The sequence below is a fragment of the Melospiza melodia genome, chromosome Z (assembly GCF_035770615.1).
Source record: "Melospiza melodia melodia isolate bMelMel2 chromosome Z, bMelMel2.pri, whole genome shotgun sequence".
In the NCBI taxonomy this organism is placed as follows: Eukaryota; Metazoa; Chordata; class Aves; order Passeriformes; family Passerellidae; genus Melospiza; species Melospiza melodia.
The window spans coordinates 47,227,992-47,255,734 of NC_086226.1; the positions used below are offsets into that span (position 1 = coordinate 47,227,992).

Below are 27,743 nucleotides of genomic sequence, written 5' to 3' on the forward strand. Positions count from 1 at the left end.
TTGACAGATTTTATTCAATTGCTTGTTTGGTCCCTGATAATATAAATTGCAAATCCTGTGCAAACAATATTGCATATATGTTTAGAAAATATGAATGATATTCTAGGATCTATTTATGAATATTTTCTTAGAGTTATGTTCTGAGACAAACAGTCAAACTTTCAGGGCATTCCAAACAACTTGCATAAGATCATGTAAGAAACAGCTGAGCCCCAAAGTATTTTAATTAAATATATCCATTACTTTAATTTTTTCTATAGACATAACTGACTATTGTTTTTTAAATGTGCATATGCCTTTGGATTTCCAGAAGGTTAAAATCACTGGAGTGGGTCACTCACATTGTCACTAGAAAAATTTGTTTGATGTTTTTATTCCTTGCTACTTCAATTCTTAACATGATGAACAGGAAATGTAAAGTCCTGAAAACTTATTCCTAGGTGCATCTTTTTTCTTTGTACATCATTCAGTGCCAGAAAAATAAAGAAGTGGAATGGATGAGGTGCAACAGTAAAATACCAGCTTCCATGAGAGAAAAGCAGAAAGTGCCAACTCAAATGAAGCTTATTGACATTGTCTCAGTCACACCTTGAAAGTCACACCTTTCAGTTCCAGTGATGATACCTGCAGTGTAATCCTGGAGTCATTAGTCCTTGAGTCTTCCTCTTCTGGCAAGACATGTAAAAATTTACATTACATGGACTATTAAAGACTTTTTATCATCTGACGATAAAAATCCTAGGTGTCCTGGTGGACAGCAAGCTGAACTGGAGGCCACAGTGCACTGCTGCAGACATGATATGGGAAACAGTGTCCTGGATAGCATAACAAGGGTATGGACATCTTGTTAATAATGTGACATTGATACTTTAGTAAACACTTTCCAGAATTACAGAGTGGCCTAGACAATGGGCAAAACCTGGAAATTTTGAAGTTCCATCTGAATATAAGAAAGATATCTATCTTGTGAACACGGTCAGCAACTGGCAAAGGCTGTCCAGAGAGGGTATGTAGCCTCCAGTCTTAGAGGAATTAAGAACCTTTCCTGAGCAACTTGTTTTAACTACCCCTGTTCTGAGCAGAGAGTTGCAGTAGATGATATCCATAAGCGCCAATTAAACTCAGACACCCTATCATTCTTCTGGTATGCATGTTCATACATTCTAGAAAAATGACCAGAACAAGACAAATCTGCAGTCTTCCTCCCTGACACTCACTGAATTCCTTTTATTAAAGTGTAAAATTACCATGTATGCCTAGAAAACTGCAGTAAAATAAATAAATTAATTTAAAAACCCTGAATTAAGGGCTGTATTAAATCAAAGTAGGTCAATATCTCAGAAATTTTCCAAGATAGGCATGTAATTTTTAAATGTTCTTCAATTCAAAGCTGGGAAGTACTGCAATGAATTTCACTTTTAAAATGTTGCAAAATTGATCGTCCATTAACATTGAGCATAGAGAAAAAGCATTTAGAATTTAAAGGAAATGGAGAACCAAACCCTCCCAATCCTCTATCATGAAGAAAAACAAGGTATTGTATTTATTTCTGTATTTCATCTTCCACCAGCTTCAATCTACCAAGTAATTTTTAATTATAACCTCTGGGTTCTTTTATAGTCTGTTTTTCAATTAGTAAGAAAGCAAACAAGCAAGGAATCAAATTGCTTCTATTCTGCTGCAAATGTATATTTCCTGCTTCTCTTCCCACAGTGCTCGATTCTGTTTCTCAGCAAATTGAAGAATTGCAGTATTACATCCTCACCTTTCATCTAATAGTTGCTTTGTGTGTTCTGACTGACAGTGCATGCAATGACCTTCAAATAGAAAAAAACCTACCTTTTTTAAAACAAGAATTAATTCAATCTAATTTTTCACGCCCAACTCAATCTCATTTAGTTCATATATACTTGCAAATCCTTTCCAGTATTAATGACATTATCTTAGTATATTCATTGACAATGAGAACAGTTGTAAGCTTTGTGGATCTACTTGCAGAGACTCCAAGTGGAATAGTGAAATATATTTAACAGAAAGGGAGAAAAAGAGAAAGAAAATATGTGTGTTTATCTTCTAGATTTTCCATCTCTATAAAAATACTGAAATCAGTTGATTTATTGAAGACTCTGAATGAAATCATACCCATTAAATGACACTCAATCATTATTTGTGTCAGTTTCATCAAGGTTAGGCTCTTAAAAAATCTATGAAATTTTGAAAAAATGTTATTCTAGTTGTGATGCTGTTTTACTTTTCTAGCCAGATCTAATAATGAAACTAGAAACTTTCTATATTAGTGAAACCAACTGTAATTATATGCTTAAATTTCAAATGCTTAAGCTTGAAAAAACTATAGTTAAAAGTTATTTATTTATGTCTACAATCATTGTAATTTAACAGTTTCCAAATAAATATAAGAAGTATAAGAAAATCTTGTAATTTCTTTAAAAAATTAGCACAGGTATTTAATTTTATTTGATATTTTTTCTGAAAGAGTTTACAAGAAATAAAAAAAAGCCATTCAGTAAGTGAAAAGCCATTCCGTAACTAAAAAGAAAAGCACACCTCTATAAAGAACAGTAGCACTATTTACACTTCAGCCAGAATACCAAAATTTTTAAGAGAGTATTTTTTCAAAACCATAACATCTTCAAAGTAAAAGGGAAAATACGAAGATATGCCATGGTAAATAACATATTCAATTTTTTATATTTTAACTTCCTACATAAACAAAAGATGTGGAGTATACAACACTCCAAGCCTGTGACTTTATTAACACAAACTCTATCCAACAGCTGAGTGGGGGAGGTCCAAATTTTTCATGCAGAGAGTGGGTGGGCACTGGAATATGATCCCCAGGGCAATGGTCACAGCTCCAGCCTGACAGAGTTCAAGAGGCGTTTGGACACTGCTCTCAGGCACTTGGTGTGATTCTTTGGAATCCTGTGCAGGGCCAGGAGTTGGACTCAATGGTCCTGATAAGTCCCTTCCAACACGCTATATTCTGTAATTTTATGATTCAGTTCATTGTGATGTAAACTTCAAGGGAAGATCTCCCAGTGCCAGAGTATTTTATGGATCACTTTCTTGAAAGAAACTTCATACCAGGATATATTTCCCATCTATGGCTATTTTGGCCTGGCAGACTATCCAATAGCAAAGAATTCATCAAGATGGAACTATATAATGCTGTGTAAAGTAATATGCATGTTACAAGTTACTGAAATTATTATGCATCCTGTCTAGGAAAATTTTATTCATATTCCACACCTTTTATCTCAGATTTACTGGATTACATGGCTTTTCCATTAACACTTCGTTGCAGCAGCAAAGTTTATGAGGCAAATTGAATAGCTTAAAGTAAAAATATTGATTACTCAAACCTAATTTTGAATTTTGTTTTATTTAATTTTGAAAATATCTATAAATGCAGAGGAGAGAAATTTTTTAAAAAATCGTATTGTCTCTGACTCCTCTGTTCCAAATATGCACAGATTTGAAGCATATGAGGACAGAATGCAAATTTTATGTTGTGCAAAAAGGCACAGCTGGGCACACATCCAGGGAGGGAGATCCATAACATTGCTGTGCAGATATAAAATACTTGCTTCTGGTATTCCACAGTTTTGGTTGACAAGGAAGGTAAAAAATGAGAAACTAGGAGTCTTCGTTATATCATTCTAGGAAGAGAACACATGAAAATTTTGTTGCAAATATTGAAATGGGTGTCTTAAAAGGTTAGACATAACTAAGTATCAAATGGTTATATGTAGATTGCCATTCTAGGCCCAAGAAGAAGTACTAACTTGTGGTAAAGGACAACAAAAAGAAAAAAGTAACCAAATAAATTTTCTATCAGAGCAGTACAGGCTGGAACTATATAACAGGTGACTTTGATGTTAATAATATTGATTCTTAATCATGGAAGCTGAAAATACATTCACATAACCCTTTCTTAACCTGAAACATCAATATAAGATATGAACATCTCTTAAATCTTGGAACTTCTATCCATACAGAACTCCTAACAATGACTAACACACAAATATTTTTCCTGCGTAAAGGGGTGATCAACAAATATGCAAGGAATCATTTATTAGTGAGAAATGCTGCTGTAGTCTCTGAATTCCTTTATGCTCCTTGAACTGATCTAAGATTAACATTTTTTCCATCAGTACATTCTTTTATTTTTTTTTTTTCCCTTTTTTTTTTTTTTTTTTTTTTTTTTTTCTGTTACTTATCAGGAAACCAGGCCCTGGGAGGTGATCAGCCTGTTTGAGCAGAGCATTTTGTCCACAGAGCCCATCCGCATCTCCCTTCACAGGAGGATGCAACATGTGCACGGTGCCTTCATCACCTTGGCAGCCTATTTTAGTCTGCCTCTGCATCAGGAGGCTGTCTGTGCTCAGCACTGATAACAAAGCCCCATCGCTTTTCAGAGTGACAGGGCACAGTGACACATCCACACTGGAACTTCAGCGAAAAGCCCCTTCTAATTTAACTGCTAATCTGCTGAAGCTGTGCTCAAACCTAGCACACTCGTTTTCAATTAAAACTTTCTTGTAACTAGAAAAAAAAAGTTTGGTTTGCGTCTTTGCCTTTTTGGGCTGCAGTCAAGTCAGAAAGGAGCTGAAAAGCTATGAAACAGAGTGGAGTGTTTTTTCACTCTGCTAAATGTCAGACATTTGTTTTTCAGATGGAAATTGCACAGAATACACTTTCCGGAAGCTGTTTTGTACTAGACTTATGGAAGGTTTGTTGACAAAATGAGATTTTCCTCTGAAGTAAGATACAGAATTATTAATATATATTGGCAAAAAATCCATTATCTAATGTTAATTTAAAGCTTGTGTCTAGAATTATTACCAGTAGAATGGAAAACGTTTAGTAAAAGTCCTAGTGCATGTGGTGCTTTAAGCAACAAAAGCAATGATTTCAGTAGATTTTTTAGGCCTTACTGACAAGTAATCAGTCTCTGTTCCTAAGTTTTTCCCTTAGCATTCACTACTTTCTCAACAAATTAACCTACAGCACTAGATTTTTAGACTATTAGCAAAAGGAGACTGTACTTCAAAGGATAAAAAGCTGATATGGCTTTGATGAGAATAATGTTGATAATATACCAATGTTTTGACTATTGCTATGTAGTCCATACCCTAAGGAAAGGGGATAAAAACCATTTTTAGGGTCTCATGCTCTAAAATAGAGGAACTACACAAAAAGCTGAGAGGGAGCATGACTGGGACAGGAGACTGCAATTGATCAGATGTTCCAAATCTTGGAATTTCAGGCCAGCATGTAAAGGGAAAAGTTGTCTGGAAGAGAACAATCACTGTCCAGGGATGGACATCAGTTAGCATTATTGTGCATAACTTGTTTCTCCTGTATTTTGTTCCTCTCTCTCTTCCTCTCTTTATCATTCCTGCTCTTGGTATTATTATTATTTTTACTATTCAATTATTGTTACTTTGTTATTACTATTGTTAATATAATAATATTTAGTGTTAGCTGCATATTTATATTGAAATTACTATTTATTGCTATTATTTTTTTTCTAGTATTAATTTATTCTTTTCCCAGATCAAGAGGTTTGTCTATTCTTTCTGATTCTCCTCTCCACCATGAGTGATTCTGGTGATGGGAGCTCCATTGGCTTAATTTCCAATTGGGGTTAAACCATGACACAGTTTTAGAGAACACTTAAAGCAAAATCCACATGAATCTGTAAGAAATTTCTGAGCTAACCTTTTCCTTTTGAAAGACAGCAAGTTTACTGACAATTTGTCTCTTGAAAAATGAAAAGTGATTTTTTTTTCTTTCCTTTTTCAAAATAGCTTTTACTTTTCTTAGTTCCCGTCAACACTCGGAAAGTTGTTTCAGTGTGTTGGCTACATATCAAAATACTGTCTTCTATGTAATTACATGAGTCAACCTGCCATTACTTGATTGATCAAGGCTTTGGCCTATGGAAAATAAAACATATGGCCGATATCCCAAAAAAACTTTTAAATTTTATATTTATGTGGATAAATATAAAATTAAAACTAATGGCACTTAGTACTAGGATTTTGGTACATTTCCTTCCCTTTCCTTTTTTTTTTCTTTTTTTTTTAATTTTATTTTTAGATTCAGATGACTGAAATGCACATAAAAATGTAAATATTTTGAATTTCGTAGTTATGCATTGTTACCTTGCATTTGTTCTTAATTAACAGGATAATGACTACAAACGAAAGACGGGTAAAAAGAGACTGGTCAAAGATGCATATTCATATTTAATGGCTAGCCTAATACAAATAAATCTCAAGCTCTTACAAAGCTAAATAGCTATAATGGCATGTGTAGTATACTGTATATTTTTTCCTCTGAAAACATTCTTACTTACATCTAATTTAAAAATACAGAAGTAAAATTTATGCAGTTAGCATTTAATGAATTATTTAGAACTCTCTTTCTAATATTCTATGCTAATCCAAATAATATACTTTCCTTTCTTTGAAATTCTGTTTGAATATGTAAATTCATCATTCTTAGCAATAAAATACAATAAAGTTTCATTAATGAGTTATTCTGCCCCAACTTTTCAGATAGAATTAGCAGAGGATTGAGTTGAGGCTGCCACTCCTTGAATAATATTTTCATTGTATATCTTTGTTCTTAAGGAAAATTTTATCAAGTCAGTCAATTTCTGTGCTCAGGAAAAAAAGCTGTTCAAAATTTGTTAAATCAGTTTTAATTCGTATTCTGGAAGTAAATTTAGCTTAGCTATTACCTGTCCATGAGACATAATATGGTGGTTTTTTGCTTAGGATTATGTCAGTAAGGAAACTGGTCGTATGTTGACATGGATCTTCACTGACACTATTATATACAGTTCTTGCCCCTGGACTATCCAAAATGTTTCTCTTTCCTTTCCTCCCAAACTGTTTTTGAATATTCCTCTATTTTCTTAGAAAATTAATACAAGACCCTTTATTAGTGTTTGGAAGTAGCTGAGATGTTTGCTATTTATTAACCATGAATATTATATTTCTGTGTAAAAACATATATGTATGCACGCATAACAATATAAATCGTACTTATTTTAAATCTTTTGGGATAATTTTATACACCTCAGTTGTGTCTATGTGATAACTTCATAGGGGATGAAAAGGGAAATATCCTAAACGTCACAATACGCCGGGCAAAGGAGAGGCTGTACAAATCACACTTGAAATTTAAATAGATTCGCAACATCCTGTCTGTTCTCTGAAGGAGAGTTCCTTTGCAATATGCAAGAGTAGTTCTTAAGTATTCTGACACAAAATTATTTTATTCAGATGTAAAAAGAGCTGGTAGTGCAGCAGAAGATTAATTAATCTGTGGCCTTACCAATATATCCTATCTGCAATATTGTTTTAAATCTGTGTTGCATAGTGATGAGGACAACACTACTGTAAATGCAGCCATAACTGCTCTGTGCTAGCAACTGTCCTTAAGCTGTTTTCCCATGAGCCAAATTGCCAATGGAGCTAGGTCTCAATGAACTGTAGAAAGAATAAACCATGCTGATGATGCATGTCTTAGCTCTACGTAATATTTTGGCCTTCCCATATAATGTTAATCTGAATGCAATGTGAATCTGTTTTTAGACATTCATAGGGCCCTCTCACTTGGTCTTAGCCATAAAAGGCCCAGTGTTGGAACTGTATCTCAGAAGCTGCCTACATTTCATCATCCATTATAGTTTCTATACTCCAGGAGAGTAAGTAAATTTCTGCGAAAATTTCTAATGAATAGCTGTGGGATCGGCTTCCTAAAAGGCAGTCTAGTTTTTTCTTTTGGTTGTTCAGTGTTAAATGACAATTTGTCAGATGATGTAAAACTGAATCTTTTCTATATTTAGTAAGATACAAGTCTGCTTAGTGAAACACAAGTCTCAGTTGGTAATTGAGTTTTCCATAACCAAGCAAAGTGAAATTGTCTGCACCCACAATACTCTACTGTTAGTTTTACAACTATTAACACTATTTCTAAAGAATGAGATGAAGATATTCACAAATATGTAAAGTGTGAAGGTGATGTCTCAAGGGCAAAGTCAGTAAGCTCTCTACAAATCAGGTGCTCAGATATTTCATCAAGAGTTATGAACTTTTTTCAGTGAACAGTTCTCTACAACTACAAGCACAATTTCAGATAATTCAAAATCTCTATAGTAAGTCAGAAGAAAGTGAGAAATGAGAAGATATGATCAGTGAAATTATAACCATATAAACAACAGAAGACTAGAAATAACTAATAGCCTAATGACATCTCATGACAACAATCAAGTAAAAACTGTTTTAGAAATAGAATCTCAAATGAACATTTACTGCACGCTTTTAAAAACTATGTACTAAAATTTAAAACCAAAGAAACAAATACAAAAAAACCCCAATAATGGCTCTTTAAAAGGCTGGGGGCGAGGGATAGAAACCACCCTGCAAAATGGTTTTTATTTTAGGAGATAAAAGCATCAAGGTCTTGTTGATTGTGCAATCGTACATAACTGACAAATGTAGTTTGTATTAAACTGTAAAGCCTCCAGCAAGGTAGTACAGCAGATAAACATCTAATCATTCATTTGGGATAATACAGTTCAAGTCTTAAAAAATTTTGATATCCTATAAAATGGGTGATGCCTCAGCTCCTTATCAGAATCTTTAAAAAAGTTACGTCATTTAGAGGCCTATTCTCTTTAGAGAGGGTAGCAGATTAAAACCTTGTACCAGAAGCCATTGTTCATATAAGAGAGCGGGTGAAAGAATATCTAGAACTTTAGTTATTGAATGCATTTTGGCATACATAAATCTATCTCCCTTCAGAATGCTGCTGTAATGGCCAATCACATACCAATTCTGATTTGAATTATAATGACCCATGGATTTCTCTTGCTTTAGTTACTGCTTGAGGTAAATACGTGCACACTCACAGCAGCCCATAGGTGACCTATGCAAAACTTAGCATCTTAATTTCTTCTAATGGTCAACATTTGGGAGATATCCCAAATAGTATTTTGAAGTTAAATTCTTTTAGTACATGACTTCAGAGACTCGGGGTTATTTCCACATAAACTTTCTTAAACATGTTGATTTGTGGACTGTGAATCTGGAGTATGTTGCAAGGTTCAGTATAAGACCAAAGCATTGTTCTGGCAATTTACTACTCTTCCTGATAAAACTGGAAAATAATTTGCTGACAGAAAACTGGTGGCAGGTGTGCTTTACTGTTGACAGCTGCATTTCTGACACGGATCACAGAGAAACTGTAGTGTTCATGCTAGAACATCTGGACTATTTGATCAGATTTCAAGATCTAATTCAAATTGCCTATTATAATTTTACAAAGTAAAGGAAAATAGTATTATGGTGCAGTGTTCATATTAGCAGAAGAAAAAATCAGAAATTATTATCTGAAAAATGTTTTCTTCTAAGAAAGACAAAGCAGCAACTATTTTATAGACTACCACTGGATGAAGATATTTATTTACATTTGTGTAATGCTCAGAAGTATTTTGCAGTACTAAAATCAAAGAAATGCAAGACAAAAAAAAAATTTAAATAGTATTTTGATCCTAACATCAATATAGAACATTCCTCATATAGTAGATAGTTGTCTGGACTGCATATTTTTAATAAGGTTGAAGTGTCTCTCATTAAAACAGCCACTGAAATGAGAGGATCTGAATTCCTTGAGGCATCTGTTGCTCCAGAAAATAAAATACCATGTTCTAGAAAATTAAATACACTGAAAGAAATAAACATCAAAAGCATAACCAAATGGTAATGTTAGTCACATGATATTTCACCAACATTTTCATACTAAGTTCAGACTTTCTCAGGTGCAAAAACATTGTCCACATATGAGTAGCTTTTTCAAGATGAATTAGAATGTAATGATATGTTTCGGTGTTACAGCAGTCAGTACTTGGGAAAGGATGAAATCTTTGGCTGTCTACCTGAACAGGCCCAAGAAGCATCTAAGATTTTGAGGGCATTTTCTTGCTTCACATTAGAAGTTTACAGAAGCTTCCACTTGCATGTACATCATAAATCAATCAAATGGAACTACTACTGCTACACACAACTCCTGTTAGAGTTTAAATCACATCAGGAGTTTCTGAGCATCACAGTGCAGTTGCCTTCCTCTCCCTTCTGCTGCAGGCACAATCTCTTTCGAGCTGCTGCCATCTCTTGTTCAGTGCTGTTCTCTCTACTCCTGTGGAGTGGCAATGGCACCCACCCTCAACAGCAGCAGCAGTGTCCAGGCCTTTAGCACATTTGTGCTCCTTATGCACCTCTCATCTTTTCCCTTGCTCTAGCTCCGCGAAACAAAGTTCAGTGGTGCTGCTTTCATCTACTTAGGAGAGTTAGTTTCAGAGTCTAGTCAGTTTTACCATTCTTCTACAGCCATAACAGCATTCTGGAGTCTAGAGCACTAGCTTATCTGCTCTTTTGGTTTTGAAATATAAGACCAATCTTGAAAGTAGATTAGCAGTCAACTAACTGAAGTGAATAAAAATAAGGAAAATATATTAAATGAACCTGTAGCCTTAAGCAAACTACTACCAGAATATGAATGACTAGGAAAACATAACAATACTGTTTTCTTTACAAGAATTGTAGTTGTATAGGTAATTTCTACCGAATCTCTATTTATGAAGATGTGCTATTAAAGTCATTTATATAAAAACTATTAAATCTGAAAATATCTGCTGCATACGTCTCTCATCAAATAAAAAAGGTTCACTGACTGTCTAAAGTATTCTCTGGTCATTTTTACTAGTGAAATAGGGCAGAAGAGTACCACAAGGAATATCTTTAAATATTTAATCTGGTTTGTGCTCAACCTATTTTGTCATAAATGCTTGCAGTAGGTGTAAGTGCAAAGAAAACTAGGTCATGTGTAAACACAGGAGCAGTAAAACCATAAATGAGAGCAGATGAATGTGATCAAACTACAACTAAATAATTCACTTATACTATATAACTGAATATTGTAATGTCAGTGCAAAGGACTAGGATGCTGTAACCTTGATGTATCTATGCCATTGTAAAGCCTTGAAGTCCAAATTAAATTTTGCCCTAAATATTTTTTATACCCTTTTAAGATCTCAGCTTCCTAGTTTATTGAATACAAATTAAAATATTAAGGAGATTTACTTCATATTTGAGAAAATAATGTGAGATGCTGGCGCATGTTACCAAACTTGACACAAAGTGAATAGGATTCCTGACAGCTTTGACTAGAACTTCAAGTTCTCTAGATGAAGAAATTTAATTAAGAGTAAGTGATGTCTTCCTGACTAGTCATTTACTCTATGAAATCACACTGACTTTGAAGTCATTATTCCCAAAGGTATTCTTTTCAAGGTTGTTCTGTAAAGATTCTACAAACACAATCTTGCTGGGAGAAAAATTGCACTTTGATTAGAGGTCAAAGACGCTGTTAAAAGTGTTAAAAATCTGAGTATAACCAGACCTATTCTTAAAAGTTATCAACATTTTACATCTGCAAGGTACCATCTATGAGAAAAACAATTCATCTGAAAATGGCTGCTAAAAATCTCTCTACAAAAAGTACAATTGACATTCAACAGCCTGAGGGGGGGGTTTACAGGAGTGAAGTCCCCCCCTCCTGCAAGCAAGAAACAGGTTTGACCACTTGATGAAACTGAATAAGCACAGGTTTATGGGGCCTGATGGCATGGACCTCAGGGTCCTGAGGGACTGATGGTTGATGTAGCTGCCAAGGTACTATTCATGCTATATGAAAACTCATGGTGGTCAGGCAGAGTCCCTGGTGATGGGAGAAATTAAACACCTCTCCTGTTTCTGAAAAGGGGAGAAAGGAAGCTGGGGAATAACAGACCACTGAGCCTTACCTCTGTGTCTGGGAAGATGATGGAAAAAATCTTCATAGAAGGAATGCTGAGGCTTATGCAGAACAAAGAGATGTCATGAGACAGTCAGGCATTTCACTAATGGCAAATTACACCTGACCGACCTGGCTGCCTTCTGTGATGGAATGACAACAACAGTTCATAGAGGAAGACTGACTGCTGTCATCTCTACTAAGCTTTTGTAAGTTTTTAAATACAGTTGCACATGACATTCTTTTCTCCATACTGGATAGATGTGGACTTGAAGGGTGAATTATTCGGTAAGGAATTGGCTAGATGAGTGGAACCAGGGAGTTTTGGTTAATATCTGTGTGGAAGCTGGTGACTTGTGGTGCCTCTCAGGGCTCTTTAGTACCTTTATCAATGATATAGACAGTGGGATCAGGTTCACCTTCAGCAAGCTTGTAGGTGATACCTAAATGAATGCTGCTGTTGGCACAAGATGATGGATGCCATCCAAGGGGACCTGAACAAACATGAGCAGTATTGCCACAAAAACCTTATAAAGTTCAATAAATACAGGTTTTACATCAGGGCAAGGGAAGTGCCAGACATGGGTAAGCCTGGGTGAAGGACACATTGAGAGCATCCCTATGAGGAACAGTTCTTGTGAAGGGAAGCTGGACATCAGCCAGTGTGTGCTTATAGTCCAGAAAGCCAAAAGCATCCTGGGCTGCATCAAAACAAAAATGGCCAGCAGGCCAAGGGAAGATTCTCCTTCTAGTCTGCCCCCTTGAGATGATGGTGATGCAGGACTGGGACACCAACAAGAGGAAGACATGGACCTGTCAGAGAGAGGAGGGCCACAAAAATGGTCCTGGAGGACCAAAGGGCTGGAACACCTCTCTGATGAAGAGACTGGCAGACCTGGAGGCTTTCAGCCTGCAGATGGGAAGGCTATGGGGGTGCCATTGAGCCTTTCAGTACTTAAAGCAGGCTAGTCTCTAAAAGAGAGGGAGAGTGACTATATACATGCATTGACAGTGATAGAACAAGTGGAAATAGCTTTAAACAAAAAGAGGAGATAGTTTATATTAGATATTTAAAATAAATTCTTTACCGTGGGTGTGTGGGAGACTGGGAGAAAATGATTACTGGCTCAAACAACTGAAGTGCAGGGGACAGAACAAGTTCTGAGGAGAGTGTAGTAGTGCACCACTCTGCACCCCACCTGCCTGGAGGTTCTAGTCCAGCTGTCAGTCACTGCACACCTGGAAGACTGAAAGGAGGGCCCACCCTAGCCCCAGAGTGGCCAGAGGACTGGAAGCCCCACCTAGGGTAAGGCATGGCACCAGAAACCAGGGCAATAAATGCCATTGTGCAATCACTGTGGTCACAGTCCTATTTTATAGTCCTTGGATTTTACAGCAGCTGAAGCCCCACCCCAGATCCAAGGCAGTAGCTACATATTTCTTCTCTCTTTCTCTCGTCCTTTCTTTCTCTCATCCTTTCTTTCTCTCCTTCTCTTCTCCTAATTTGCCATTCCTGAAATCTGGTTAATTTAGAGCTTTTTTGGTTAGAGTCAATGTTTTATGAAATGGAATGTTTGTTTTAAATTCTGCCCAAATCCTGATCTTCTAAGATTTGCCAGGAATTCGTTTTGTAATCTCCCAGAAACTTTTGTCAAGCTTTTCTTTGTGTCACTTCGGCAAAAAGGAGTATCATAAGACCTTTTAAAGTAATCTCACAGATGGAGGACTGGAGGTTTACAAAGAGTGACAAGATATTGTTTGCAGGTTGCTCAAAAAAGTTGTGTGTTCATCCTTGAATATTTGAAAGGCCAGGTTGGATGGAATTTTGAGAAATCTGGTCTAGTGAAGGTGTTGTCTTTGGCAGCGGAGTTGGAACTAGATGATCTTTATTGTTTTCCAATCCAAAGCATTCTGTGATTGTATGTATCACCATGATTCATCAGGGCACTCATGTACAGGACTTGATCTACTTCTACCTCTTCAGCTAATACCCACAACAGCTTTTCTTTCTAGTTTTTCATGTCAATGTTGCTGTGTTTTCTATAATTAGAGACACTTTATAAGTGTCTCTAATTTTTACTTTCACTTTATAAGAAAGAGAAAGTAGAAGAAACATGCTGCTGCATTTATCATAGTTCTACTGTATATGGTTAAAGAATGGGAAAAAGGTAAGGGTAGTAAAAATGACCATGTCTTAACTAAGGAATGTGTAAATTTGATGTAGATATGACAAATATTCTGTGATAGATCACACATCTCAGCAGAGTCCTCATGGTCTGTAACAAGGAGAATGTCATGCACCAGCTGTTACTGAGCTGAAGGGGTTGTTATTTGCCTTTCACCCTGTTCCTGGGACCAAACATGCTGTGTGCACGAGTCACCATGCCAAATCTTCTGCTGTCATTCTTTCCTGGTAAATAACTGCAGCTTTGTGGCAGTGTGGTTGTGACTGAATCAGATACTGATGCTCAAGATCTGCGCTTAAAAAGATTTAGATTACTATGTTGCCTAGATAGTGAATTGTCTTCCAAATCCACACTTAATACAGCGACTAATAATGACTTATAAAGTTTAAGTGTCACTCTTACATCCATGTATTGCATTTTGGGCATTTATTTTCAGATTGACTTGCTAGGCTGAAACAAAATGAAATTCCTTCAGCTGCCAAGATATTTCTTGAGGGCCATCACCACAGCATTGAGATGTCAATCCTTTCATAGGGAAAAGGAGCTGAGAGCAATAATGATCAATCAGAACAGACCAAGAACATAAAAAGAACACAATTCAAAGTTCTTAATTATCAGGATCTCTTTCTTTTACTCTATGAATGAGTAGATTGCTTTGATTGGAAAGGAACATAGAGCTGGCATGACACAACATGCAGAATTTTTGCACAGAGCATTTCTTTGTCTTTGCTTTTGTTTTAAAAGGTCAGCAAATGGAATATTGGCTTGACGCCTTGAGAGCATATGAAAATATGAAAGCTAAAACTTAAGGCATCAGGCTCAAATACCCCAAAGAAGGAGAGAAGAAAAAAATTGGTCATAACACTAGGAAGAACATTTGCTAAAGATTAGAATCTGGAGAATGTTCTTCTGTCTTATGATGGGGTGGATGTCTGGTCAGGAGAAATACCATCTACTACATTTTTCATAATCTCTATTTCCTTTTTTTTTTGTTGTTCTAATTGGTTCAAAAGTACCTAGGAAAAAAAAGCCTTATGACTAATTAATAGGAATAAAAAGAGGCAAACCTGATAGACATCCTGCTGGATATGAAGGAACTAATTAGGAAGAAGCCTTTGTGTTATCTCGGCACTCAGAATAATGTCCATAGTTTTGGTGGATGGGGGGATACAGGCTGAAATCTGTAATACACTATCAGAAACAGCTTCTTGTCTAGGAACATCTCATGCCAATGTATATTTCCTTTGGTTTAAACTCTCTCATGATCAGGCAGCAGAAACGAGTGAAACTGATAAAATTGGTACAATGTTTTTATGCCTTGTTTGAATTTCTTTTTTGTTTGTTTGGTGAGGAGTGACTGGAAGGAAGGTTTGGGGGATTTTCCGGGTTTTTTCAGGCTACATTTCCTTCCCAGATGACATGAGCCACTGAGGCTAGCCAAGATCTTGCATTAGATATTTTTCATAGGTAATTTAGGATCCTGTATGCACATTAATAATTGCTTAAATATGTATGCTGCACATAGTGGTATTTGGACACTCTTACCCCACTCTTTCCCTGCTCACGCTGAACCTTAAGGTAATTCTGCATAATCAGAAATATTGTCCTCTTCTGAGACTGGCAAATCAAACCATGAAGAAAAAAGAAGAAATTATTTAAAACAGCAGTAACTTTTGGTTACTGGAATTGTTACTGAAATTTCATGGTTTCTAAAATTTAACAGAAAATTTAATTAAAATGGATGAGTATAGTTATAATCGTTCTTTGAAACTGCGGGTAAAAACTTGTGTCCAGCGCTACCTGGAGAAGGAGTTGGTTTTATTCTAAAGGGTGAAGATTTCCTGAGATTGCAGCATTTTTTTACCACATTAAAACCAGAGGAAAAAAATACATTAAAAATACACTAATGATAGTCATAGCTCTTTAAGATAATTAAGGTAGATTCCATGTTTAAAATGTCCGGAAATGGGTAAGTATAAAGGAGCTGCAGCATAGCAGCCAGAAAAAGAAGGAATTAAAAAGGAAAAGTGTTTCATATTTTTCAGTCATCTTTTCTCCAGAAACTAGGCATGCTTTCAGATGTATGGGGACAAATATAAAGTCAAGATTGATACCTATGGAAAATTATGTAAAAATGTAATTTCTAGGAATGACAAAAAGGGAAACCTCATAGATATTAGAAAGATTAGTCTATTTTAGTTCTAAATGACTCAGAAGAGTAAATAACTAATGAGACAGGACATCAACAAGAATTTTTTTTTTATTATGAAAGTGGTGAGACACTGTATAAGTTGCCCCAAGTTGTGAATGTCCCCCTAAAACTATTTCAATGTCAGGGGCTTTGAGCAATCTGTTCTGGTGAAAGGTGTCCCTGTCTGTGGCAGGATATTCAGACTTGGTGGTGAGAGCTTCACATTGTCTTGGAGCTCCTTGTATTCTTCCTCTCTTCTACATTTCTTTAAAAAGGCAGCAGTACAAATACCAAAGAACCTCTCTAAAGGACATATGCCTCCACTCAACTCCTACCAATTATATTAACTTCAACATTCCTAGATTACTGTTATCGTAGATCTTCATACAATTACAAAGAGATATCGGTGGAAGAAAATTACTTCAATTCTCTCCTTATGAGTAGAAGAGCTGATACAAACTAATGCCTTAAACATACAGAGCAATTTATTTTTCACGTAGAAGTAAAACAATTCCAGATGATACTCTGACAGTGGCCCAATCTTGCTCTTTTACAGTTCTATCATATAATCCTGTACCTGAAATTGAGAAAAGCAAAAGGAAAAGCATAGGAGAAAGGAAAAGCAAAAGGAAAAACAAAAGGAAAACCATAAAAGAAGCAAAAGAAAAGAAAAAACAAAAATGAAAATGAAAAATAAAAATAAAAATAAAAATAAAAATAAAAATAAATAAAAAAGAAGAAGGGAAAAATATATACTCATTTGCATCTATGCTTTTGGTTAGTTTAAGATGAATTAATTAATGTAGCCTGAATTTAATTTCAGGATGAAGCTTTTACTTGCTCTCTTCCAAGGCAGTCCCTCACAGAAAATTCTTTTGCACATGTTAGCCACTGCATATTAATCCTACTATTTCACCCTAAATATTTTGGAATTTGAAGAGAGAAGACGTATATCTTACATAGGAAAATCTTCTCAAAGTCCATAAATACGCAACAAAATAGGCATCAAAGCAACAATATGTTGTTCATATTATGCAATAATTTCACTCCTTACTTCATAAAGAACTACTCTTGGTAAAGGGATTATCTGATATTTCATTATCCAGAGTATATCTGTGTATAACCTATATCTAAGATTAATGGAAATTTTATGAGGTTTTCACTGTGATTGATCATCAAAGGGGTTTGCAGTGATTTTGGAAGCAAGTAAAAAACCTCTAAAGTATGAAAACCCTATAATTTATTAACAATATGCCTGTGTCTCTCTGTTTAGAGAAGTCTGATTTCTACTATGAGTTGGAATATTTCCCATAACCTCTTCCATATGTCCAGGTACAAGAATAGCCCTATCTTCTCCAGTCCTCATTTTCTGCACAGCAAAATGAGTAAAGTTGATTTGTGTGCTACTATCCTGTTATGTATTTTTTTTTTCAATCTATATGGCACAAGAACTAAGTGTATTTTCTGCATAAAGTAAATGGCTTGCACCAAAAGAAAGTGTATTAGAGAGCAAGAATACTTAAGAATATACTTCTAAAAATTTAATTCAGAAAGGGCAGTCACTGCCAATTGGTATTTCCTGATGACAGTGGCAGTTTATTAATAATCTGTCATGTAAAGCAGACATATGGGGTGTTGAATTCCACCCAGTCACCAATGAAATCTCCTCTGTTATTACCTCTAGAATTACCTGCTTTTTGTTGAAAGACTTTTGCAGACATGAATACACATCAATGTTGTTACTGAATGCAGGCTACCTCTATTTTCTTCTCCTAATTCCTCATTATTGATAAGATGATCCAGCATAAGGTTAATCTTGGTCTCTGAGTATACACATAGTCTAAATAAATACCAAGTTTCAGTTCAGACACAAACATTGATAAACATTGAGAGGGTTATCAAAGTTCAAAAGGGCAAATCATAGTATATAAATTCCTTAATTTTAATATGTCATTAGGGAGAAACAAAAAAGAAAATAGTATCCTCGAAGCTGCATACACCTATTCAAGTTGTACATTCAGATGTGCTGCAAGCAATTTATCACCATGCAGATGCCAGTGGACTGGAGGAGATGGAAGGAAGAGATTGTACTGGAAGGAACCGCTAGAAATACACAACACATGACATGTACTTTATTTTTCTCCTCCCTAGTCACTTTAAATTTTAAATGAGATTACAATTTCTATGGAATTTTGTTTTTGAAATGAATTTTTTTTTGTATTTAAAAGATTGATTGAATTTGCCACAGACCAACTTTACTATTTTTTGCCATATTAGAAACTTTACTCAGTAATGAAATCTAAAATTACAAGGATCTGAAGTGTTTTCAGATTTCTTCATTGTCCTTTCTCACTTTTCCATTTCAGTGTAATACAGTGAGCTGAGTGGAACAGACAGTCAGACTGACAGAAGATGGAAGCTAGCGCAGAAGAAAAATCACTTAAATCTTTGCAGCCAAGCACCACTAGAAAAGTCATGCTGAGACAGCTGAATCTTTGACCTGGCTTAGATTTTGTTTTATGGTCTGATGCATCTATTCAAAACACTATTCTTAATTAGAGCTATGAATTAAAATAATTTAACAGTCTTTTGTTTAGGACTAATACTAAAGTTAGTTGTGTATTTGTTTACATGATCTGTGATTTTCTCCTACAAATTTTGAAATACTCAGTTGAGATCAGATTTTACTGTACTCAATTCCCAAATGAATGTGAGTAACCTATTGGACAAATCTTTGAAAATGAGCCACTAAGAATTTTGTCCTCCACCTGTCCAGGAAATGAAATGCTTTTGTGGGACCCATCATCCCAAGTATAAGGGGTTTTTTTCATTATGCAATTTTTCAGGTTTTATTTCTATACAATATCTTACTGAGCATAAAGATTCAGGAAAACTTATCAACAGAACATGCACATGCACACACTCAAAAGAATACATTCCCCTGAAAAAAGATAATGCAGGTTTTGTCCAATATTTTTTCAGGGATTGTAAGTATTGAGAAAATGCCTTGTTGGACATGTATTTTCACACGACAGCTTCTGATTTAACTTCTGAAAACCAACCATAAGTGTGTATGAAATGGAAAAAAGTTTGCTTATTTTGCAACTTCCTCAAACAAATATTGTCCAGATTTCAGCTCAACTCTTTATAGGTCCACAATTTTTGACAATTTGTGAGATACTTTTCAAGAAGATTATTCTCTGGGAAAATTTGTTTCATTCATGAGCAGAAGCTGCATGGAGATGAAAAGACAGGACATTATCATTTGAAGCATGTGTCCAATAGCCTAGCAACTGTCTAAACACTCGGTCTGTTTTTAATTCTCTGTTTTCAATTCTCTATTTTCAGTGTGAATTTTAAATTATGAAATCTCTGATAAACTTGTGCTTTAACAACACTTCCAGTAGTGCAGTGGGTAAAGTTACCATTTCTCTGCTTTCATTACAAATATAAAATATAGAGAAAATAAAAGACACAACAGAATGGATTGAATTCTAGTTTCCAATGTGTAAAGCAGTAAATTGGATACTGCATATAGCATTTATAAAGCTCTTTAGATATTTATTAGGCAAATTTCATCTTCCTTTCAATTTATGCAAAGTAGTAGCATAAACTTGTGAATCATTTTTTTTTGGATTTTGTACAAGCCCAGTGAAAATGCATGTGAAAGATATAAATACCTGCATGCCTACGCAAATAAAGTATTTGGACCTGACTGAGAAGTTCAAGTAAGATCAAGTTCATTAGAAGTGCATGAAAAAGGACTTAATTTGCAGGCCACAAACATTAATAGAAGTATTTTTAATAGGTTTTGAAAAAAAAATCTAGAAGAATATTTTGCAGATTTATAAAACCCCAAAAGCTATTCAAGCATCATTACTTCCCTTCTTTCCTTTTTCTTTCCCCTTTTATTCTTTTTTTTTAAGAACAGAAAATAAATGGTTACTCTTAACTGAAATAAAAGTTTCAGATTAATCTGTAATGTAATTTTATAATTTACTTCAGGGATATAGTGTGCATCACTGATTCTCTAACTACAGAATCAATTAGACCGTGGCACTAAGTGCCACATCCAGTCTTAAATGCCTCCTGGGATAGTGACTCCATTCCTTCCCTGGGTAGTCCATTCCAAGTCCAATCACACTTTCTATGAATAATGTCTCCCTAATATCCAATCCAAACCTAGGAGAAGAGGGCAACCCCCACCTGGCTGCACCCTCCATTGAGGAAGCTGTAGAGAGGGACGAGGTCTCCCCTGAACCTTCTCTTCTCCAGGCTAAACAGCCCCAGCTCCCCCAACGGCTTCTCACAGGACTTGTGCTCCAGACTTTTCACCAGCCTCCTTGCCATTTTCCGGACATGCTCCAGCACCTCAGCACCTTTCCTATATTGAGGGGCCAATGCTCAAGGTGTGGCCTCACCAGTGCTGAGTACAGGGGGTCAATCCCTGCCCTCCTCCTGCTGGCCACACCATTGCTGGCACAGGCCAGGATGCCATTGGCCTTCTTGGCCACCTGGGCACTGCTGGCTCATGCTCAGCTGCTGTCACCAGCACCCCCAGGGCCCTTTCTGCCTGGCCACTGCCCAGCCACTCTGTCCCCAGCCTGTAGTGCTGCTTGGGGTTTGTTGTGGCCAAAGTGCAGGACCTGGCACTTGGACTGATGTCATTTGACTTGGCCCATCTATCCAGTGGTACACGTCCCTCTTCAGAGGACCAGATGGGGACATCTGGTCATAAAAGGAGATCAGGTTGGCCAGGCAGTCTCCTAAATCCATGCTGGCTGGGTCTGAGGCCTTGGCCATTCTGTAGATCCTGAGTGATGGCACTCAGGATGATCTGTTCCATAACCTGGCCATGCCAAGATGAGGCTGACAGGGCCGTAGTTTCCTGCAGTGTCCTTCCAGCCCTTCTTGTGCATGGTCACATTGCAGAGTTTCCAGTTGTCTGGCACCTCCCTGGTGAGCCAGGAATGACGAATAGTGATGGAGACTAGCTTGGTGAGCTCTTGTTCCAGCTTCCTCATCACCCTAGGATGGATACTTTCTGGTCCCATTGACATAAGAAGAGCATCTAAGTGGCTCAGCAGGTCACTAATTGTGTTCTCCTGGATTACAGGGGGAAGCTATGCTGCTCCATGTCCTTGTCTACCTGGTAGGGAGACCGGTTGTCCTGAGGATGACCCGTCTCTTGCAGCATTACAAAATGATTGTACAGTATCTTTTGGTCTTGGGCAGAAATATCTTCCTTTGGAGAGTTAGGAGATCTCTACTAATATAAAAGCAAAACTTCTTGATATGTTGAATTTTAGGTCCTGTCTGTTTCATATTTCTGTAATAAGGTTAGGGGCTGGATGAAAGAGGAAATTACCTTTATCTTATAATTTACATTTCCTATTAAACACCCTCTGTAAAAAAGGAGTAATTCTAGTCTTACATAAGCAGATACTGATACAGCTTATAAATACAAGCTAATAAGTTAAAAATATTTCTTCCTATTTCCCATATCTTGAAAACAACCAAGAAAATTTGTGTTTAATGGGATGGCTGTGAATTGATAAAGAAGTTCAAAGATATTTTAGAAAATCAGTCTAAGAACATTTCAAATAATCCATTGATAATTGAACCCACTACTGTGTCCATTACAAGTGATTTCTAGTATGTCAAAGGAGAGCCATGTCTCCCACCCATCAAATAATTTAAATAATTTAACTGGAGAAAATGATTCCAAAATTTATGCCCATTTAGATGTATACCACCAGTATTTCTTCCTTGCTTAGCTTCCTTTAGATTCAACCAAATTTGTTTCCTTAGCAGCTGCATATGATAAGCCCTGTCTCTTGTCCACAAGTCCTATCCCTTAAGCCAGTTACAAGAGACAGTAATCACTGGCTGAAAACTAGCAAAGTTCTTTATAAAGAACAGGATATATTCACCATTGAAAAACCCTGAGGGTTGTAATGTTGTCTCTGGTTTACATTAGAAGAGATTTACTCTCATTGTATGTTTAGCTCTATCAATCTGAAAATTAGATTCAAGCTACCTTTTCTTTTAAAGCTGATTTAAATTCCAGAAATAATCATACTCCCAAGAGACGCAATGGCAGTCTCAGAGGTAAAAAAGAGAATATAATCAAGATTGCATATTGTCATTCTAATGATAATTTGCCCTAGGCTGCGGCCATGGTAGGACTTTTTAATCAATAATTTCCAAGTATCCTTATTAGCAAAAGAAAGTGTTTTCAGTGTAATGGGTTTTTGTTTTCCATTTCACATTTTATCCAAGTTGGTTAACTTGCATTGGTCCTATTCCTTAATGAAAAAACTAATGTAGTGACTATTTGGTGTTTCAAATAAAATAAATAATTTTTTTAGGTGGTAAATTTTAATATTTAAGAAAGATAGAATTTTTCTAGAAGGAGTTATTTTTTGTGACTTCAAAAAAACCCCAGAAAAGAACAGTGAAAGAACCCCCAAACTTACTTGCAATTTACATACAACCTTTGACTTTTACCATAATATGACATGCAAAATATCTGTCCATAACTTTTCACATGTTAGTGAACCCAGGTTGAAAACTATTAAAAGACAAATTTGCTGTAATACTTTTCTGTGTTTTATTGCACTTATGCTAAAAATTTACATTAAAAAGAACAAGTGGTTAAGCACTTTTACAGTGCTTTTAGGAAAATACTACTTTACACATTAGAAATGCCTAAATACACATTTCTATGTATGCATGTATACTTGTCTATCTATAAAGCAAAAATGCAATCAGAGACTATAGAGGATCAAATCTGAATGCATTCAGGAACACTAATATGCTTTTAAATATATATGTCCATACTTATTTGTATTTATTTTCATCCATTCATATGTAAATGAGCAATCAGAAGTAAAGTGTTCTCCAAATACAATGTTAAATGCAGTAACTAGTGTCAAGGTGTTTCCAGCTAACATACAAGCATACTTATAGAAATATATCTGATAATTTGTGATACACCACTCAGAGGAATGCATGTTAAATGGCATTTTGAGATTATGTCTCCAAAGTCTGTCTTCAAAAAGATTAATTTTAAAACTGAAAAATAGGTGTTTACTATTATATTGATTTTCTAGATCATATAAAAATATAAGAAGTTATAAAAAATTAAAATTATGGTATTTCTGGGATGATGAAATATTGTCACACACACAGATTGATGGAAATTACTTTCCTAAGTGTCAGTTTGGAGAACTAGACATCACAAGCTGAACGTACAATAAAACTCAAGCTCACTCTTCATGTCTACTTCCTTCCTGTCACTGCTTTCAAAAGGGTGAAAAAGACAACTATGGAAAATTAGCAGAATTGATTCAGTTGCTTAACATCCTGAGTGGAGAGACACATCCTTCAAAACTTCTGAAATTCCATGCTACCCCTTACAGACTCATATCATCTCATATCATCCACAAGGTGTCAGGAAACTGATGTTTTCTGTTTTGTTTTACTGTATATTTTTTAAATAAATATTTGCTTCTAAAGGAATATTTGCAAATTTAAGTTGCTGATTTGTAGATTTTTTGAGAAAATTTGCCATAGCCCTGAAATTTTATTTTCCTTTTTTAATCACATGAGGCAACAGATAAAAAAAGTATATAAAAGGAGTTTAAAAAAGTCATAAATGAACTATGAGAGAACTAGAAAAAGTGGTAAAAATAAGTAGAGCAAAGAAAAATGGGGGTTTTTTGGGTTTATGCTTTTGTTTTTGTGGGTGCTTTCTTTTACTTAGATTTATTTATTTTTAACTGTTATTTATTTCTTTTGTATAAAAATATAAGTACTTCCATTAGAGGTTGGCATGGACAGGACCTTGACATAAGGTTGGGTAAGTTTTCTGGTATTCATTTTCCAGTGAAATATTTACTTTCATCCATTAGTTCTCTATCAGCTAATTTTCCTTTTTTTCAAATCTCCATGAGAACGATCATGTAATTCTTAAGTGAAGAAGACATTTGAAATGATTTATTTATTGGGTAATATTTCTTAAATATCTACATAATATAACATCATTATCAGAAAAAAGTGAAACAACACAGTAAGATTTAGAAAATCAGTACTAGTATTTCTTAGCTTTGCGTGTCTGTCCTGTTTTTAGAGTTATTATAATAAATTATTAAATCAGGCATACTACAAACCTTTCTTTAAAATTCTAACTCAACCAAGCATGGTTTTGATCCAAATTTTTCAAGGATTCTTTAATGCCCAGTAGCTGTCTCTATCATTGTCTGTTCTACTGTTCTGCTGCTCTGTTCTACTTCAGTCAGCTGGATCACTTTTATGTACATAAATTTCATTCCAATAAAACAAGGTAAAAATCTGCTGTACATACAGTTTAAAAATAATGCTGAGGAGAATCCCATGCTTTATAGGCATAATTGAACTTTATTAATTCAAGCAAGGAATTAATTAGACTATTTATCTTTCTACTTCAAGTAGATTGGTAAGATGATAATGTAGGAAAAGAGTCCTCTTACATATTAAATCCCTACCAGATGCATTTTTAAATTGCTCTAGCTATGCTGAACTTAAGTGATCCAATTTAAAAAAGAGGCAAATTGGGTTTTTTGTGGGTTTGTGGCTTTTTTCTTCTTCTTTTGGTTTTTTGCAGGTTTTTTCCTGGATTTTCCCTCAAAAGTTAATGATTTCTCTTTTGTATTGCTTGGGGAGGTCTATTTGTATTATTTTTTTTAATATCAAATCCTCCTCCCTGTTAATTTACCATAATTTTATTATATATATCAATTAGTTAATGCAGTTAGCTTAGCTGCCCCCTGTATTCATATCCATAAAAGTTCTGTAAAATAAAAGCTCCTCAAACCATGATATACCATTGTCTTTGTATACTTTCTTTGAAAATCAAGCTTTAATATACACAATAAACACACATATATATGCCTGCGTGTATTTTATAGCATCAGTTTGTCAAAACATAAGAGGAAAATGTTACCAGGAATCATACATTAACTAATATACAAGAATTATAGTGAGACTTCTCTAACAGTGACTTCGGTGTATTTTTATTAAACGCTGACAGTGTTTCCTCAACCACCAGAAATTAACAAACTTCACAAGGCATTATCTATACAGTTAGCAGTTTTGATGATAGTAGATTTGCTTACTGATAAAGAATTATGGGATAGCAATGATCAATCTCATTCTGAAGGACTGAGCAAAAGAACAAGAAATAAAGTCATGGAAAACCAGCAGAAACAAAATGAAAACAAAGTCCACCAGAGCTGCCTAAATATTAAGGAAGAATATTTTACATTATTTTTTTTAATTGATAATATAAAATTTTAAATTATAGGCTTTCACAAGAAGCCTTTGAAACAGAAATATGCCATAAAAAATTGTAACTCCATAAAAAAGTAGCAACATGGAAAAACTGACCTACTACCTTCACACAGTGAGTGGAAACACAGAGCAAAGCTGACAGATCTGCTCTCCTGGGTTTAGTTTCCACTGTCTAGAAGTGCTGTTTGCTGCCCATCTATGCACAGTATGACAGCTATTTGTGTTGTACAAATAAGGTTTACTCAAGAGTTTGATCTCAATTGCATGCTAATCATATTGTCCCTTGTTATGAAACAAGCACTTTACTTTGTTAAGTCTAATCTTATGAAATGAGCTTAAAACACAGGAGAATACTCTGGTAACCTGTTTAGGCTTGTTTGTCTCAATAGCTTTATTGCATTACTTATTAAATTATTTCAGGAACATGCTAAATATCATGGTATTTTGTTCAATTGACTTCATGGTAAACATAACATTTCTCAAAAAACTTAAGTTTATGGAAAAGCATAAAAATTGATTTATGGCAACCATAGGTTTTCAGTCATTTTAGTTTTCATTACAACAGGTATCTGTCTTATCCCTCACATTGTAAGATAAAAATCCTGACAGTAAGAAATAATTTTGATAGAACCTGTAACATGGCTGTATTACTGTTTTCTGCTGCTTGGCCCTGATTCACTCCTAAAAGAGGGTTTCTCACCAGTTATTTAATGTACAGAAATGAAGTTTACAACTGGAGAACCTCTGTCATTTTGCAGATTGTTGTCTCCTTGGTTCATGTTATCTCTCTCTCTCTGAAATGACACCATTTTCTGTTTGATGACTGTGTTAATGTAAGTCTCAAAATGCAAAATGTTCGAATTACACATAGTGCATTGAAGTACAGTTATGAAATGATGTCTTCAGTCAAACTATGTTAAAATACTACGAACAAACAAAACACGAACAATTTCATTTTATTGTTATGAGATAAGCCTAAAAAACTTCTTCCTCACAATAACTTGAAACAAATAGAGATTAATTAATCACCGATATTACTGGTTGATGTTATCACAGACTCGGTGGGACTTCTTTGGGCTTTTTATGTGTGATGAAATATGATCATATGGTAGAGAACAATTATTCACAGAACCATTCCAATTCAGGATAAAGAAATAACAAAACTTATTACTCACCCTGAGCTTGCAGGTTTGGAACACAATCAAAACAACTCTATCCTGAGATCTGAAAAACACAAAACAAAAGCTTTCTATCACCACTGGCAATAAATAGTCAGACATTACATATACAACAAAACAAGTAAATGCTTGTTCAATACTTGTAAAAACCACAAATAATTAACTTACATATATGCTACATGAATATCAATAGACTTAAACCTCAAATAGTACAGTCTGAAAGAAGCACATTTTATGTCAGAAAAGCAGCCCAATAAAAGCCTAAGCTCTCAAGTGTGTTCAATCTTCCTCTCCCTACACCCCAACAGTGTTTTGAAGAAAATCAATTTTAAGCTCTCTCCTGGAAATTAAAATTTGTGAATTTCTGTGGACACCAGTTAACTCCAGGGACATCTGGATAGAAGAACTCCGACGGCACACCAGAGCAATTTAAATTATGACTTGAGAAGTTTATTTGAACATAAAAATTTCCTTTGGAAAACAAATTACTTTTATGTTTAGAAAGTAATAAAAAACATCAGACCATATTTTAGGATTTCAGTTCTAGGAGGGAGAAATCAAAACAATAAAAATAATAAAAACGGATATATTTTCCTGTTTGAAAGGGGTCAGAATGCTTTGTAATGACTGATGAAAATACATCAGGGTAGAAGCAATAGAATCTGACTATTTCTGACTGACTATTGGACATAGATGTTTGTAAATACAGGGATGCAAAGAGGAAAAGCTTTCTATAAAAGCAGAGGAAGAAAACAGATTAGTGCAGCAAATTCCTTTATGATCATCAAATACAAATGATTCATCATTGAATTAACATTCATTTCATGGAACTGGATGCATTTCTTTATAATTGCTTAGATTTGTTAAAATTATCAATACTATAACCATGGTTATTCCATTAATAAGGTTTGAGGTTACACAGTAGCTTAATAAAAACCATCTAAAATTGATTTTCCTACAGCA

General features: G+C 35.1%; 1 protein-coding gene across 18 annotated transcripts in view; it reads right to left on the bottom strand.

The window, feature by feature from the left end:
- Positions 1-27,743, bottom strand: part of PTPRD (protein tyrosine phosphatase receptor type D) — a 1,164,217-nt gene that overhangs the window by 660,191 nt on the left and 476,283 nt on the right. For all 18 annotated transcript variants that reach the window (XM_063180610.1, XM_063180611.1, XM_063180604.1 and 15 more), the window contains one exon: positions 26,778-26,826. The gene's annotated coding sequence lies outside the window, so the exon portion shown is untranslated. The remainder of the gene's footprint in view (positions 1-26,777; positions 26,827-27,743) is intronic.